At 33.9% G+C, this 18183-nt stretch overlaps 1 protein-coding gene across 3 annotated transcripts in view; it reads left to right on the top strand.

The window, feature by feature from the left end:
• Positions 1-18183, top strand: part of zbtb20 (zinc finger and BTB domain containing 20) — a 51986-nt gene that overhangs the window by 6838 nt on the left and 26965 nt on the right. Inside the window, exon 1 of one of the 3 annotated variants that reach the window (XM_026260025.1) lies at positions 4256-7152. The exons of 1 other annotated variant lie outside the window; for it this stretch is intronic. The gene's annotated coding sequence lies outside the window, so the exon portion shown is untranslated. Of the gene's footprint in view, positions 1-4255; positions 7153-12927; positions 17816-18183 lie in introns of those variants that run through there. One more of the 3 variants, XM_026260026.1, reaches the window with a different exon arrangement.

The raw sequence follows: 18183 nt of genomic DNA, 5'->3' as shown, positions 1-18183 counted from the left end.
TTCTACAAGTCTTAGTGAGATCACTGCCATTTCTAAAGGAAAATATCTGGAAATGGTTTGTAAAAGAGAGATGAAAAAATAAAACCGAGGTAGTCAAAGAGTTCTCTCTCAGAGTTTGGCCAAGTTTACTTCTTATTTGTTTACAACCGGGCCGTATAAAACGGGCCTGACAAACGCAAGGGAGGGAGCTGCTTTGGAGCACAGCAGAGTACTCAGAGATAGAATGTCCTCCATTTTGGAGAAAAGGGCAGCTCCAAACGTGTTCACTGTTCCAATAGGAGAAGTATTAACGGACACATAGGCTAAACAGAAACGGCGGCACAAATGCGGAATTGAGTAAAGGCTATGACAACAAGGGCTGTTTAACACATTACCACTCCACACTGTTAACAAGTCTTTATTCTTACTGGCAAGGACTAGTTTTTGAAGACGATCAGTGGTGTGCTGCACAAAACAGAGGAGGATCCGGTGGGACAAATATATAATGTATCATGTTTCTGGGAAGACAACAACTGTCATCGAATGCGCACACACACACACACGCATACACAGTGTGTTAGCAATATTTAATTCGGTCCAGAAAAAAAAAAATGCATAGATTTTTAAATCATGTAAGATTCCAGCTGCTAAAATTCAACTTTAAGAACTACAGCATGTAGACTCGTCATCGTGAAGGTCTTGATTGTGTATCTTTATGTAAATATTTTAAAGATGTTTTCTCTCCCCAGAGACCCTGGCTTTAAACAGGATCAGTTTGTGTTGTGTGTGCGTGTGTGTTGCTATAGTTTGAGGACATTTGTCTGTGACTTGTGTCTGGTTCAGAGGGGAGGGAATAAGCCTCACGTTATTGCAGTGTCTCTATCCAGGTGTTGTTTATCCTACTCAGTATTATGTGGCCATTTTGGAAAGAGCACTTGACATTTTTATGGGTATGTATGAACTGGGCCAGCTTAAAGAGGACAGCTGCAGAACTGAGGAAGCATTTTCAATGTTTTGAAGTAGGAATGGCCTTGAAAACTGTGTGCATAGGTGTACATACCTGTTGCCAGGACGGCAATTGTTGCCAAGGCAATTTGGCAGAGGCGCAAGTGTGTGAATTGTTTGATGGCCAGTCTAACACCATTTTTTTACATCTACAATTTCTTCACTAATTGGCAAAAGCAGAGAATACGGAATTATATTTTTATTAGGGCTGGGACTCGATTAAAAAAATTAATCTAATTAATTAGAGGCTTTGTAATTAATTAATCGAAATTAATCGCATTTTAATCGCATATAAACATTTGACCTGAGAACAGTGAGAAATAATTATTTTTCACATGGATTTATAGTATACCATTGAATAATGACTGAATACATAAGCTTAAGCAACAAAATATTGTTTATTTTTGTTCAACCAAGTCTAACAGACCAGTGCAATTTTTGCCATGAAGTGTAGCAATAGCATATTTAGAAACAATTTAGAAATAGTACATTTCAGAAATTCAGGAAGCTTATAGGTGCTGGAACCTTCTGTAAAGTTTTTTTTTGTTTTGTTTTTTTAAGTAAAACACAATACTGTCAATTACATTCAGAACATTGGAAACACTGACTATTAGAAAACATCTCTCTGTTGCTTCAGAGGCCATAACATACTAAGTCCAACTCTCAATAACCTTGGCCAAAATGATAAAGAGTTCAACATAAACTGTTGCACCAACAAAATAATACATAGTTCAACATAAAGTGTAAAGTCCACGCTAGCTGCTATATGTTTTGCGTTGAGGTGATACTTGAGGCTCGATGTGCTGCGGTGATATGCGAACGCTAGTTGGTGCTCCAGTATAATCGGTCCGCAGGAAATTCATCCAGTGAGAAACGTTCCGCGGTGCAAAAATAAGTTATTAAAAATGCGGGATTTTTTTTCTGTAATTAATTAATCTTAGTTAACGCGTTATTTTTTGTGTAATTAATTAATCTCAATTAACGCGTTAAAGTCCCGGCCCTAATTTTTATACAATTAATCATTTTGTAGTGCAGTTACTGCCAGTGTTGTTGCTTATTTTGCCAACTGTAATTCTATAGCATTATACTGTATATATTTTTTAACCTATATATACAATTTATGATTATGTTAGATGTACGTACCTGTGTCCAGGACAGTTGTTTTAATTAAGGCAGTCTGACAGAAGGACAAGAGTTGGGAGCGTGACTGAATTGTTTTCTTGCCAGTCGAACACTACAAAAAGCAGAGATCAAAGAATTATATTTTTATTGCCTAATATGAATCTTTTGGATTTTGATGGATTTAGGACTGCAACAATTAATTTTTTGTAATCTATAGCAGCGGGGGTCACAAAACAAGATACGGCAGGAAAAGTGTGCAACACAAGTATAAGCACAATCTGCAATGAAGGTTTTAAAGAAGACTGTTTTGTCAAGTGCTTTGAAAAAGAGCTTTTATTGTTTGTTTTGTTTAAATGCAGGGCTTTCACCAACCATACACACATCTATATCTGAAACGCTCTCTCTTTCTCTCTCTCTCTCTCTCTCTCTCTCTCTCTCTCTCTCTCTCTCTCTCTCTATATATATATATATATATATATATATATATATATATACACACACACATATCCTGTAACTATGTGTGTGTGTGTGTATATGCAGATACAAGGTTTATATGTTGAATGCAGATGCAAACCGAAAAACTATATATATATATATATATATATATATATATATATATATATATATATATATATATATATATACAGTTTTTCAGTGTGCATCTGCATTGAACATATAAACCTTGTATCTGCACACACACACACACACACACACAGACAGAGATACAGGATAGTAGAAAAAATATTACTCCCATACATTACATGATAAAATAATATGATTATTGTGACATGTAACTATTTTCAGAGGATTGAATTAGTGTACAGATAATTTTCTATTACCACCACTTAACCATTTGATACAATATAAAGATTAAAGTGCCGATTCAACTAAAATACTAAAGAAAAACATTTAATCACCTTTTAATACTTTGTTAAATGTTGATTTTGTTGTATATTTATTGTTTTTGTTTATTATTATAATTGTATCTGCACTTTAAATTTGATGTTGTATAAAATGTATAGCATATATTATATAGTCTTCTTTGCACATTGTTTAAAGATTATTAGGCTAGATGGGGATGTTGGCATAGTATGTGTTTTAAGTATTATCAGATTAATCAAAGAAATAATCATGAGCATATTAAAGCGTATAGTATTTTTTATTATTATTAATCTAAGCATAACAATTGTATTGTTTTCTGCACTTTATGTACTGTAGGGTGGTTGGTAGGTGCTTTCACACATACTGCCTTTTATCTACATTTGCAGTTTAGAGATCACGTCTATTGAGAAATACTGGTAAAAGAGAAGCTGTAACATTACAGTTGTATAATGGCTGTTTTGATGCTTGTGTGAACAAAGCCATACAGTTACTGGTATCGGCATGTACAAAGTGAGGACATGCTGAAATGTGAAGTCTGCTTTGAGCTATTCATTAAGTTGGTACAGAGATGACTGACTTACTTTGCGCTGTTTCCAAAAATGCCTATCAATGGGAAGTAAAAATAATCAACAGACATTGGAAAAAAAAGTGCCTGTCCTGGTGAATGACGAAAACATTACAGTGTTTAAAGGTAATTTTTGATGATTGAAATCACAGATTTTATCGGTATTTGGGGCTGATGTGTAAAAAGTGTCTTTACAAAAAGACAGAAATATGATCTGTTACTTATGTGAACAGCAGATGTTATACATTTATGGGAAAAATGCAATCCAGTAATTTTACAGAGTTTACCAGGTTAGTTTTGTAAAAAGCATCTAATGATAAATTGTCCAAGAGTGTCCAATATAAAGAAATGGAAAATTCTTACTGACCTTGACACACAGTCATGAGGCGCTTCTTGTGGGGGCTGCTCACTGATATCTTTTTCAGTTTTTATGTTGTTTTCCTGCATGTTTTTGCATGTTTGTTGAACCTCATGACATTGTTGGTCACACCACTAACTTAACTTCTGACTTTTAAAAAAAATATATATATTTTACCAAAACTGCTTCACTTCAATGAAAAAATAATACGGTATCTTAAATTACTACCTAAAGACTAATAATACTAATAGTACTTTTTTTACTTTTTTATTTTATGTCTGAAAAAATATGAACATTTATTTTAACTGAGAAATTTAGAACATGTTCATCATAGAAGATGGCTTGACGATCACTCAGTTTAAGTCATTGTATGTAAGAATACAATTTTTGTATTTTCATATACATTAATAGATTTGGAAAAAAATAATAATAAAATGTGCCATGTCAGTGACCCACTCTTACACAAGTGAATTGTTTACAAGTAGTCTGACACAATTACACATTTTTTAATTCCTCATTATTAACAAATTTGAAAAACTTTGGATGTGTTTAATTGGATCAGAAAAGCATCTTTTGCAAATCTTTCTCTCTTTAATAATTTGGATTTTCCCATTTTATGCTCCCTTAAATGTTAATGCACAGTGATGACTCCCATCAAAAGGATTGTTCAGATTTATATATATGTATACTTTTAATTCACACTTGCAATTAAGACACATCCTCATTTTCCTTGATAAGGTGAAAATAATTAATGAGGTTTTGCGTTTCAGTGTAAGTCTTGTGAAATGGAAAATGGTTGTTTTAACACGTTGCAATTGCAACATGGTTATTAATCTGACGACGTAAGGTTTCTAAAGGCCTTATATTCTGACACTGGAGATTTGGCACAATGGGGATACTTTCTTGGAAAAGAAATACCATTGTTTAAGAAAGAAAGAAAGAAGTTTACAGTCCAGTGTGCTGACAGTGTTTCCGTTTTCTTGTATGTAAATAAACTGTCAATAAATACAGTATGTTTTTGAAATGCGGCATTACCTTCAAGAGTAGTCTAAAACAAGGCCTAAATGGTTATCATTATTTTCCATGCCTGTATGTGACGTCTGACAGAACATAAAATAATTTTAAAGGCAGAGCAGGTTTTGTTAAAAGGTTCTGTAAAGAAAAAATTCTGCAGTTTTTTGTTCAGAAAACACCAGGAATGAGAAAGTGAACGTGTCCATTTTGATTGCATGTTTACTTTGATGTTATAAATTAGGCTATTTAACCATTTTGGATCACCATATGTTGATTGGAAAATGTTGATTGCTATGCTATGTTAGGTATGTAATGACATCCAGAAGACTGAGAAATATGGTTTCCATATAAAACTACAGTTACAATGAGCCAATTGTAATGTAGACCAGCCTTGGTGAACTGCTAAATTCAGAGTGCATTTTCATTGGCTGAAGTGTGTGTGTGATTGTGGACTGATGTTGCAGATTGGGGGTCAAGTGCAATGTGTGGAGAAAGAACTGAAGCACTAGTCGGTGTATCACTATCTGATCTTTTTAAGGATCCTCATGACTTTCTGTTTCTACTGGCTATCCTCCTTTTGCTGATGCTATGATTTATTTATTTTTTTATTTGTTATTTTTTTTAAATTTGCCAGTTGCCATGGACATCTGTACCAACATGATAAGACTGTAATTGTACCAATATCTGCTCCAGGGTTCAAATAATTTTGAAGAACGTCACATGAATAGTCAAATGGTCCATCTTGAAAATATCTTTGTGATATATTCAGCTAAATCGGCATAGAAAAACGGCTGTCACAGGGCTCTTTTTCACTCCCCCTTTTCTCCTTTGACATTTTTACACCAAATATAATGCTATACGACTACAGTTAATAAAAATGACTGAAGAGTTGGTTAAAAATGGGAGTATATGCATAATGAGTAATAGAAATTAACATAGGGATTTACACCTTAATGAAGGGGGCAAATGGTATGGAATTAGTTATTTCCCAAGTGTGTGATGCTTGCGATATTTATTCAAATGGATGTTATCAAGTGTACTGAATGTGTTATTTGGAAAATATGCATCGTATTTCACTAAAGCATGTCAAGAAGCAAAATCACAAGATGCCAATATCGCTAACATGTAAGAAGGATCTTTTGAATCAATTGTACGATATCATTTACAAAAATGGGAACATTATGCACAACATCAGCACAATTGAGGCTTTTTCAAAGTGCACCAACACATAAAAGCGAAACAAAACATATGAGCTTGCGCGTTTGTGGAATTTCAGTGTAATACATTTGCAAATGCAATTCTCTTATATGCAGAGTATAAGGAGACACTGAATCACATTAAACATCAAACAAAATACAGCAGCAGAGCTATGTGATCCATGTCCGTGTGTTTTTATAGTAATGGTATTTAAAATAAAGCAAAATAAATTCATTATTGATACAAAACCTACACTATCTGGACCTTTAGAGACCCTGTATGGGTGGTAATCATAGTCTACAACGGGTCTAAGCATGCTAATATGTGTTTATGGCATTTGATTGAATATCAGTACTTGGAAAGCCAATTAGTAGTAATTTGCACAAAAGCAGGAGAAATGTGATTGTTAATAAGCGGTGACTCAGAAGTGCCATTTACTATTTGCGATGTTCAGAAACAAAAATGTCAATGAACAAAATAAACTAAAAAAAAATAAAAATAAAAAAATAAAAAAGAAATTCAAAACCATCCACACACAGTACCAGTCAGAGGTATCCCAGACCAAACCCTAAAGTCTGCATAATGACAAATGGTAGGCTATATATTATACAGAGGAGTAGGACTAATTTGACAGTGAAACAAGAACAAGAGCTTCATATGAAGCAGGAACATGCATAACTTTATGATTAGATGGCAAAAGGCCATGAACACGCAATTTAAGCTTCTCTCCGGAAGACTTTCTTGGCACTTTGCCTAAAGAGCACGGGGTCGTTTCAGGTCAGGCCTGGTGTGTTATTGTAAAGGAAGTGCAGAGCATTCGACTCGCTGTATTTCACTTCCTTGTTTTTCACGTGCCGGAATCACATTTGAGAAATCTGACACTGACAAGATGGCAAAGCACTGAAAGGTTGTTGACTATGTCAAAAAATTAAAAAAAATAATTGTAGGTTTTCATGCAAACATATTTTATGCATCTAAAATGCACAAGGAGTTGCCATGCATGAGGATCATGGAGGATCAGTCTGAACAGGTCAGGATGTTTAACATGGCTTGTCGTTTTTTCATCGCATTTGTTTATGCCATTATTTGTGTGCTTTAGAAACGAATGTTTTGTTTTGAAGGTCTATTTATGTTGGAATTCTGCTTCTCACATTTTGCATTTGAATGCTTTAAATACTTTCAGCTTGGTGTAAGAGCAAAATACTTTTTCCACATACAATCACAAACTCTTTACATTTTTTTTTTTTGCTCCATTAATGCGCATCCTGTACTCAATTTGTACATTTGTTGCCTGTTAAAAGGGTTCCCAAAAGCAGTTGCTCTACATTTAGTGAAGCCTTCTATTCAACGCTATTGAACGCTAGCTAAATAAATGAATAAATAAATGAATGATGAATGCCGTCAGGAGGACGGCACATATTTTGCCATCTCATTTGACGACCGGTAGCAGTCCATTGTTTTAGCTTGCCAAGGAATGTTTGTATTGCACAAAATCATGACCAAAAAAAAAAAAAAAAGAATGAAAGAAAGAAAGAAAAGACAAAAGTGATATTTTATTCATTAGGACAGTCTGTCTTTGTGTATTCTCATGCAGTCTGGTCTGCATTTATATGCTAACATAATTTAGTCCTCTAACCTAAGGCAAAGTTTACCATCACCTCGACAGACCTCGACAGAGTGTGTGTGTGCAGCCAGTGTTACTAATACCTCATGATGAATGTGTGTGTGTGTGTGTGTGTGTGTGTGTTCATTTCAAATTTACTTAGAAACATGGGGAGCCATTTCAAAATGTAGAGACATTTATTTGCCTGTCGTTAGGATATAAATCTTTGTCTTGATTTAAATGTCACCTCTTTTTAACCGTAAATATAAAAACTGATACAAAACAATAGTTCTTATTATATGTACTTATTATTTTCCACAAATGGAAACGGCTTTTTACAACTCATGCGCTGTGTAGGTGTTTTTAATGCAAACGGGTTCACACAATTGGAGCAAAGGTAATTAAATCCCGAGATTGATTGATCTTTTAGTTATTTTTTCATCAAGGATGTTTTGATTGTGTAATATCATCTAATTTTAAATTGCAAGTATGTTGGGTTCACAGGACTGTTTAGTGATATTAGGATTGGTTACACAGTAGCTTATACACTGTCAGAAAAATATAGAAAAATTGTACCTTTAGGGCTACAACAGCTTGTCACTGGTGGAGTACCTTAAAGGAACAACTTTGTACCTTATTGCCCTTAAAGGTGCATAATAATACCTTAGTAATATTTAGCCTTAAGGTACTAATATGCTTCTCTAAGGGGTAAATTAAGAGTATTTTCCTAGTGATAGGATGTTGTAGCCCTAAAGGTACAATTTTTCAACAGTTTTGTTGCTATTGACTTGACTGATGGTATGAATGGAGGATGAACAATGAATGGGAAAACTAGCTGAAAATATGTACTTGGTTATCTGGTTAGTTTCACTTACAGGTGTTTGCATCAACCCTCTCAAACAAGTTGTGTTTGAACTATTTGTTTTTTTTTTAAGGCACATACTGAGAAAAGGTTGGACGATGACCAGTATGATGCGCTTACACTCCAAATGAGTTCCAGATGTATGACAGCACCAGTGAAAATGATTGTATTTATTTATTTTCGTAATTTAATACAGATGTTTTCATTACAAATTATCTAGACTAACAATAACTCGAAGTTCACAATTAAATCATGTTTGGTATGTCCCCTCGTGGGCTTTAATGACGAGTTTGTGCAAAGTCTGACGATCCATGTTGTCAGTGTCACAAATTTTCTTAGTGACCTAGTAATTAATGTAGAATCATTAAATTATGTCATAATCCCAAAGCTTGCATTGCTGTTCATTTTCTAGGTTTATATATATCCTAATTGTTCTATGTGGTTTCTGAGTTTTGAACCCCACTGAATTTAGTGAAGCTTACTTACAGTTTATGAAGACTGACACATAATAGCTGAATTTGTATATGTATAACACTTATTTTGGAAAATGTTTAATGCATTAAGATATTAGAAAATAGAAAATGAAGTAAATAATAGAAAAGGCTACTAAACTGACAATAGGTCAAGCTAATCTAATTCTCACAAGATCGTCTGATTGATCAGTATGGTAATGATTTCTGCATTCAGTGGATTTCCAAAAAGTTTTAGAAATATGGAGCTCACTGTTGCATGTGATAGGTTGCAGGGTGCATGTGTGTGGTAAGGACATTTTCTCATTTTGACCTTGACTAAAACCCACTAGCAAGGAAAAATATGTCACAGCGAGTAACAGTGATTCATTGGGTCTGAATTATTCTTGTCCACAAGTGCTGCCAAAATCTAGACAAGACAGATACTGTTAGTTTCATTTCTTGATTTGTTCCTTTCTTGCTTCCTTAGCTAATTTTTGTGGTTTTTAAAAATACTTTCACTGAGATTGATATGGCGTTAGGACATTTGCGTTACAGGCTATTAACACCTATAAACAAACTGTATGAATACCACAGCATCAAAAAGCACTTAGTATTTGGACAGGAAAGCAGGTCAATGTACAATTCGGCATCATTACTATATTTATGTAGGATTTATACGAATATAGTTTGGTAGCGTTATAAATAAATTCTCGGCACCACCTCTCTCTCTTATTGTTTCTGCTGTGTGCCATTAAAGACCAAGCTCAGAGGCAAAGGACAATGTGTGAATGCCGAACATTGTAAGTCACATTTGCATATTTGAGATTTATATTATTCAGATGCTTGACATCCTTTCCCAGAAACCCCCCTCCCTCCTTCTCTATGCCCGACACCCCACCCTCACCTTTTTCTTGCCTTGCCTCTCTGTCTTTGTTTTCCCCCCTTCTCCCCCCATGCTTGATAAAAATGATTTCCAGTCACTGCACGGTATGCTTTATGAGATGGCCGCCTCATTAAAAAGCGTCTCTGATTAACCTGAATTTCGACTCCTTTCTTACTTTTCCTCTCTGCCTGTCTGTCATCCATGTTATTATTCTTTTCTTTCGTCTCCGTTGCCCTGTGCTCTTTGTCGCTGCAGTAGGGCACAGCCGTCTGAGCATCTTCCAGACAAACTGACCTCTAGGGACGTATTGACAGTTTGTGTTACTGAGTGACAGACGTATAGAGCCACAGAGCGACAGTGAAGGAACACACAGAAAACCATTCCAGTAGTCTCCCAGCAGTCGTTTTTCCTTTTTCTTTTTTGTCATAAAACTCAGAAGATTCCCTTCTAAGATTAGAGATTTTTGGGAGAGGGAAAACAAGGGTGGTGAAGGGGTGGAGGGGGGGTGCTTATGTGCAGTTTTTTTTTTCCGGAAAAAGGGGGTGGGGAGGGATCTAATTAATTTTGAAGGATCTTCAGCCCCTTTCGTCCAAGGCAGAGAAAGAGGCAGGGCGGGAGACGGAGGGGTGAGCGAGTGGGTGGAGCAAGTCTGAGGGAGAAAATAAGTGAGACGGGGAAGGCGGGGGGGACAGACAGACCCCTGGACTGATTAGAATTCTGGGCAGGTAGTAGGCGGCTGCTGTGCACCCACTGTGGCCAGGCAGAAAGGAGGGGAATGGCTGCCCACCCGCCTGCCCGTGTGTGTGTGTGTGTGCTTGGGGTGATCTCTGGGAGCAATTCTTGACGTTCAGGTTCCTTGCACTTTTGTTACCTAATTCACCCCCCCCCCACCCCCCAATCACTCCAATATTTCAGCAGTGTTTATGAGAGAAACTACAAAACCCATCTCAGATCTCCAGTGTGTCCCAGAATTATAGAAACGGTGTCACTGCATCAATATAGCACCACAGTAGGTTCCCAAAGTAAAGGTTCATTCATTTTAAAATGTCTGTAAAATACTTTCTTCTATCATTGCTTAATTTGCAGAGACAACTACAAACGCTGTGGCTCTGTGATGCCTTTAAAGCATTTAGTTTATTTTGAATCACCCTACCTGTCTGGCATAGAAACGTGGCTTATCCAGTGGCATGAGTTTATGGCTGGACTCTCTAGGCAGACAAGGCGGGTTGTTCAGGCAACCTGTAGGAAAACAGTCATTATTTTTGAAGTTCTGTTGTGTTACGCTCATTGAACATAATGTATAAACTAATATCACAAGACCAAATGACCCTTTTTTATGCAAAAAATGAAATAAATAAAATGTCGTTGAAAGCAAATTATATTATTGAATCGACCTTGCTAGACTCTCAAACTGCTCTGTTGTCCTGTGTATCTAAATATTTTGCTACACCTTTGTGAAAAATGCACCCCACATGAAAAAAATATTATAGTCAATTATAACAAATATGATAGTGTTTTTGAACCATACTATAGTAAAGTGTTATACTTTACATGTTATAGTATTTACAGCACTTTGCTAATGAATGCTACAGCATACTGTATTATTAACTATAGTGAACTGGTAAACTGTAATAAATACTGTAGGATACTCGTAAACTGTAGTGTAATGTAGAATAATATACCCTATAGTTGTAGAAAACTTAGTACCGTATTAGGAAATTTTTTTATATCACTATAGTTGGTTGAAAAACACTATAGTATTTACTATAAGTTACTATAATATTGTTTTTTATGTGAAGCTTAAGCATACTTCTTAAAAGAGTACTTTTTACTAATTCACAAGGTACGTATATACTTAAAGGAAATAATATACTTTCAAAGAATATATTTAAGCACACACTGAATGTAATGGTTTTGGACACTTAACTGCATGTTAATTACAATTAAATGAAAATCTGCTGTAGTTTAAACTGGACTTGCTTTTTTCACCCACTTAAGTAAAACATTTTTATATAACTAGTGATTAATTGCATTCAAAATAAGCATTTTTGTTTATATAATATATGTGTGTATACTGTGAATATTTATTATGTATACAGTATATAGTACAAACACATGCAAGTATATATTTAAGGAAAATATGTTTTGTTTATATATTAAATATATTTACAATATATATAATATCAAAAATAAGAAAATAACTATATAAATTTATATAGCCTACATGCAAATATTTTCAAAATATATACTGTATGTGTGTATTTATATATACACAATAAATATACACAGTAAACATACATATATTATGCAAATAAAAATGTTTATTTTGGGATGCGATTAATCGTGATTAATGGTTTGACAGCACTATACTGTAGGTTATATAACATTTTGATGATAACCTTTATAGTCTTTGACATATGGTTGAACTGTTGAATGTACTGACAGGCATTTATGCTAAACTAATATATACTTTCAAGGTTCAAGGTTCTTTAGTGGGCACATGTATTAAGTAGTGAAATTTTCACCTTAGTTTCACATCACAGAGTGCAACAACAAATTAAGAACATACACGTACACATTAAGACAAGAATTCAGAATATATTCATAAAATATGGTGTAAATAAAATAAACATACAAAGACAGAATTTAGTAAAGAGAGAAACAGAGTGTAAATGATTCATTGTACAATGTTCAGCATTGTATGTATTTAGTGCCATTACTGCATGTGTCTGTGTGAGGTAGGAATATGTTCACGCTCTGAAGTGACTGTAATTCTGTTGAAACTTTTGTTGTGTATGTGAGTATATTTGTAATTACATATTCGTAATAATCAAGTTGCCATATAGTACTATTTTAAATTCAATTTAAAAGTAAAATCAAAATAACACATTACAGTTATTTATAACTGCTATCAAATACAAAATGTGCTCAAGAAATGTACTTCATTAAAGCATGGGAAATACAATAATTTTATTATTTCAAATTAACTTTAAGGGAAAACTTACAGTATGTACATTTTAATGTACACGTGTTTTAGGAAATAAAAAGCAAATTAAATGCACTTAAGTGGCTTTTCATTTCATTAATATAATATCTGAAAGTATTTTTTCAGTATCCTTTAAGGATTTGAAGTAAACTACAAGTGCACATACAGTTAAGTACAATTAATACAAGTAAGTGATCCTTTTTCATGGGGAAAACTAACAGAAATATAAATGAACTAAAATAACTTTTTATTCTCATGAACAATAACTATAAATCAAGCATTTCATATTTTACTGCCATCTTTGATTCAAATATGTCATTCACAATGCTTCATGGGATATGTAGTTAATTCTCTTATAAAATAAAATATGCGGTAATGTTTTTGTTCTGAATTTTATACTTTTTTGCCTCAAGTCATAGTTGGTCACGTTGTGATTCACTTCAGGGCTGGATAGTTTGGTTCAAGGCCTAGGACTCTTTTTTGAAGAATTTGTTGAAATCCAGAAAAATACTTGCAAAATCAAGGCCACCAAAAAAGTGGGCGGCCACTTAGTATGTAATGTTACGCTTCACAAAATATATGAAATATTCGAGAGGCTAATGGAGTGTTTTGTGAAGCTTTTATGTCTGTTACATCTAATGTATCCCTAAAAAGCTTTTGAAAGATCTTCATACTGCGTGCCCTAATGAGCTCCTTTTATTAAAGTCTCTCTGCATGCATGTGTGTGCGTGTTTATCAGAAAACGTTTACCTCCTCTACCCGTATCAATATGCATGAAGTATTCATTGTCTGCACTGTTTGTCATGCTGCATGGTATAGACAAAGCGCCTTTCTTTTTGTTTATACTGAGAACATGGCTTTGATCATGGCCTCTGTTCTCTGCCATTTATATTCACATGCATATTTTCGTGCAGTGTGGATGGTGATCAAAAGGATGCACACACAATATATGCAGTACAGTATGTATCTTGGACTACATTAGCGTTAATTCATCACCTTTTGGGGACTTGTTACCATGCTGTTGTTAATTAATGTGTATTCTGATGGTGATGATATGAATAACAACATTACAGCTACAGTGTCTGCAAAATAGCACAGGAGAGAAAAGCACAAATATCATCATTGTGTAAATCTTCTGCATAAATAAGTATATGAATAATTATGAATGATATTATTTGTTTAAATGGTTGGACTTTCTCAAATGGTTTAATGAGAAAAAGAAGTACGCTTAGTTGTATTAAATCTCCGCTTGTAGTGAACATCAAATCTTAAAAGTATATATTTTTTAAAACTGTAATTGAATATATTAATGAAATAAAAAGCCACTTAATAGTACACAGTGTAACTTTTTTTTTTTTTCAAAATGAATTAACAAATTTTTAATAATGAGCTAGTACATCATGAAACCACCTTCCAAACTAGGTTTTTTTTATTATCGTAAGCCTATAATAAAATTCTTATTTTTTTAGCTGTGGGATGGTTTTCTCAGAAATCATTTGTGTGTAATTTTTATAACTGAAGAAAAGATGTCAGGTTACAACTGTATATAGCTAAAAAAAAAACAAAAAAAAAAACATACAAACAAAAGCAAATTGAAAGCTACAGTGCCTGTAATAAAACACAAATCAACATAGTTTGCATTTCATCGCATACGCAATGCATTGCCTAGGTTCACAGAACAGTGTTCATGTTGTTAGGAATGCCAGTTTCTAAACCGGTTAGTGCTTTTGGTCTGCCTATAAATAGCTTTGGCAAGTTATATTTTAGTCGGTTTTACTTTATGATACGAATATCAATCGATAAATCTAAGTGTAGCCAAACTTTTGAAATGTTATTTTAAAACAAGTAAAAAAACAACAGCAGAGTATAAGCTACTCACCTGCTCATAAGACTTCTCTTTTATGGTTCTTTTAAAGTCATAAGACTTTTTTTTTTGATATCTGTCTTTTTCATTATTGGAGGAGTTTTTATATTGTTTGATATAGTGAGATTCGCACTGAGAAGGCGATCGTCTGTATGTAACCATAAGCACAGTGCTGTACCTCAAGCCAAAATAACCATAACCAAAACCATGTTGCGACAGTATTTTTATGCCTCAACTGCTAATGGGCCAAAAGTTACAAAGAATATCTTTAAGTGTACTTAAATAGTGTTTCTTAACACACTTTAATACACAAATGTTAATGTCAAATTAAATGTTTTAATTTAAAATACATTTTAAATCATTGTTTTAAAAATCTAGTGTCATGCTTTAAAGAAGTAGATATTTTGATGGGCACATGCAAATAAATAAATGATACATTGAACTATAGTGTGTAAACTGATACCTTATCATGACATATGGATAATTCAAATTACACTTAAACACATGACTTACAAGTTTCAATAGAAATGGCATTCAAGTATATTTTAGTTTATTATAAATGCTTGTGGTAACCATATTTACCAGCTTTAACCATATTTTAAAGACGTATTTTAGAAGTTATTATGAAATTGCAGGAAGAAGTACCTAGCCAGAAAAAGTGCAGCTAATTGCATTTAATACAAATTTAAACTATAATAATTTATATTTAACTAAATAAAGCATCTGAAACCATTCAGTTTGGGGATCTGAGCCTTATCTAGAGACCAGAATAACAGATATGACTGGGCTCTTTTGGCAGTAAGCAGCTTCCCAAAACACCTTAGAAACTGCATCGCAATATGCTAAAAACTAATTTACATAAGCAAGCACCATTTCTATTTTTCTTCGGAAAATGTAAAATATACAGTAAGCAGAAAAGACAGCTATTTTTAGCTTTTGATAGAAGTTACAGAACAACAAAACACTTGTTTTCTCACAAGATAATTTTATTGCAAGAAAATTGTCTGCTTTGTGAATGGGCCTAGTGTCACATGCTTATTGGCGTCTTTGCCATTGGCATCATAAATTTAATAATTGCCCGCAGTAGAGATGAAGTCATCTCGGTCCCTCAAGTTGGTGGGCAATAAAACTGATTACACGTTCAGGGTCACTATATTGTCTTTGATGATATATCTGACAAGCTTTTTCTCAAGTGTCAGACACTAATGTGGAAGTTGTCAATCACTGACAGACATAGAGCCGTTTCAGCTGGAGTGCATCTCTAAATCAAGGTAAAAACTAATTCATTCATCTATGATGCTGAAGAATTGTGATAAGCTTCTGCGGCCTCGAGAACAATAAAAACAGTGTTGAGTATAAAAAAATAAAAAAATAAGTCATCACCACAAGAAAACACGCTTAATGCTGATATAAACCAAAAGGAATTTTGTTTTATCTAAAAGTTTTGATCATGAGATAAAGAAAAAAAATATATTGCATGGCTTCAGTATAAAGCCCGGTGCAAATAAACCTCTTTTACCAGGACACCTGTGTCAATATTAATATCAGGCTGATCTACATTGCCCATCAAAATTAGTTTCTATCATATTAGGGCTTTTAACATCTGCATCTGGCTGAAATGATTGCAGGTTGAGGTCACTGTCATTATCACTGAGTAGTTGATGTTTTGTCAAACAATTTGTTGGGCAGATTATCTAATGCATTTATAAAGTAGCCTGTTTAATTATTTAATTTGAAATATTTATCAACTAATATTTTATAGGTAACATTAAGAGGTACATTATCAAGAATGTAGCTAAAGTCAAGCACTACAGTTTATTAATATTATCATAAACTGCACTGGCCAACAATTTGCTAAAATATCCATGTGACAGACTAGATAGTAAATTTGGCAATTTGTACATTTTACAGTTGGTCCATATTTATTCTAGCTATTTAAAGGAATATTCTGGGTTTCCTGCAAGTTAAGTTGAATCACCAAATGTTGGTTACTTTTATTAAATTATAAGCGGCACATTTCTGCTTTTAAATGTCTCAAAAAAATTTGGCCCCATTCACATTTGCATTCACAAGTTTTTAGTTTTTTTGTTTTTGTTTTGAGATTATCAACATTATATCACAAATACTCAAATTGTATTTGGCCGTATTTTCATTTACCTTGCAAAGGTTCATTTATGGTTTACACAACCCTGTGTTGCCATCTACCTAAATGTCTAGCTTCTTCCTAGTAGCACCAGAATTAGCACCACACTCTGAATGGGTGCATAGCCTTTAACACCAAAAATGAGAAGTGTTGTGAAAGTCTGTTTATTTTCCTATCCTACCTATGCTCAGTGCTAAAAGAATAAAACAGAATAAGCCGAAAGCACATATTTGGGTCATGACCAAACATTAAAAATCCATTGCATATCATAAAATTAGTCATCTGCTTATTTTTTATGCATTGAGAATTGTATTTTTTTTTTTTTTTAACGTTCAGCAGTGTTGTAACTTGCATTAAATGTCTAGTCATAACAAGTCATAGGCATCCGTTGCACCAAAAGTTACCCAACAATACAGAGTAGGATGGGTGCAAAATGCACCATGTTGATACATAAAACTTTCATGGCATTGCAAGGCAGTATAAAAGATGGCAAATTCACCCTCATTTATTTACCTATCTTTATTTCTGGTAGTATATTAAGCTTGAAAGTGATGTCTTATCACTGCATGAAGGGTTAATTTGAGGCCTATCTGGGTTATGTTACTGACTTCTGAAGTTCATGGGCATTTTGTAACGTTATCTTACACAATGACTCTGCCATTGCAGCAATATGGGGAGGATTACTTTTGTCATTGTAATGCAAGGGCACAAACTCCAATAAAGCATAGACTGGTGTAACAATCAGAAAATACAACCCTGTTGATCAGAACACAGGGGAATGAGTGGCTAATATTGTATGTTCGAGTGTATTATACATCTCATTAATAAACAAACGCACTGTAATAGGATAAATCTGTGAGGGTTGGCAATGCACAAGACAAGACAACCATAAAGACCAAGGTGAGTGTTGCTTTGATCTATAGAAGACTTTTTTTAGTGGTCATGTTTATTAATTTCCTTTAGTGCAGTGTTGAAGGAAGATATATTATACTTTAATATGTTGATTATATATGACTTTGCTGTTGTGAGATGTGACATAGTAATTTAAGCATGCAGGCACTCTAGTTAAAAAGGTCTTAAGAGGAGGTTCATACTGTCAGTTATTCACTGAGTGACCAAACATCATTTATTTTTCTATAAGAGTTGTCAATTTCTAGTGACACGAGCAACAGCAACTAATGGTGATTGAGCAAATTAGAATGAAACTGAACACAGGGACAGATTTTATTAGTATTTTTTTTTTTTTTGCATACTGTGTGCTCTTACAT

Source organism: Carassius auratus, unplaced genomic scaffold (assembly GCF_003368295.1).
Source record: "Carassius auratus strain Wakin unplaced genomic scaffold, ASM336829v1 scaf_tig00215316, whole genome shotgun sequence".
Taxonomy (NCBI): domain Eukaryota; kingdom Metazoa; phylum Chordata; class Actinopteri; order Cypriniformes; family Cyprinidae; genus Carassius; species Carassius auratus.
The sequence above is the reverse complement of the archived record's forward strand: the minus strand, read 5'-3'. Positions and strand labels throughout refer to the sequence as shown.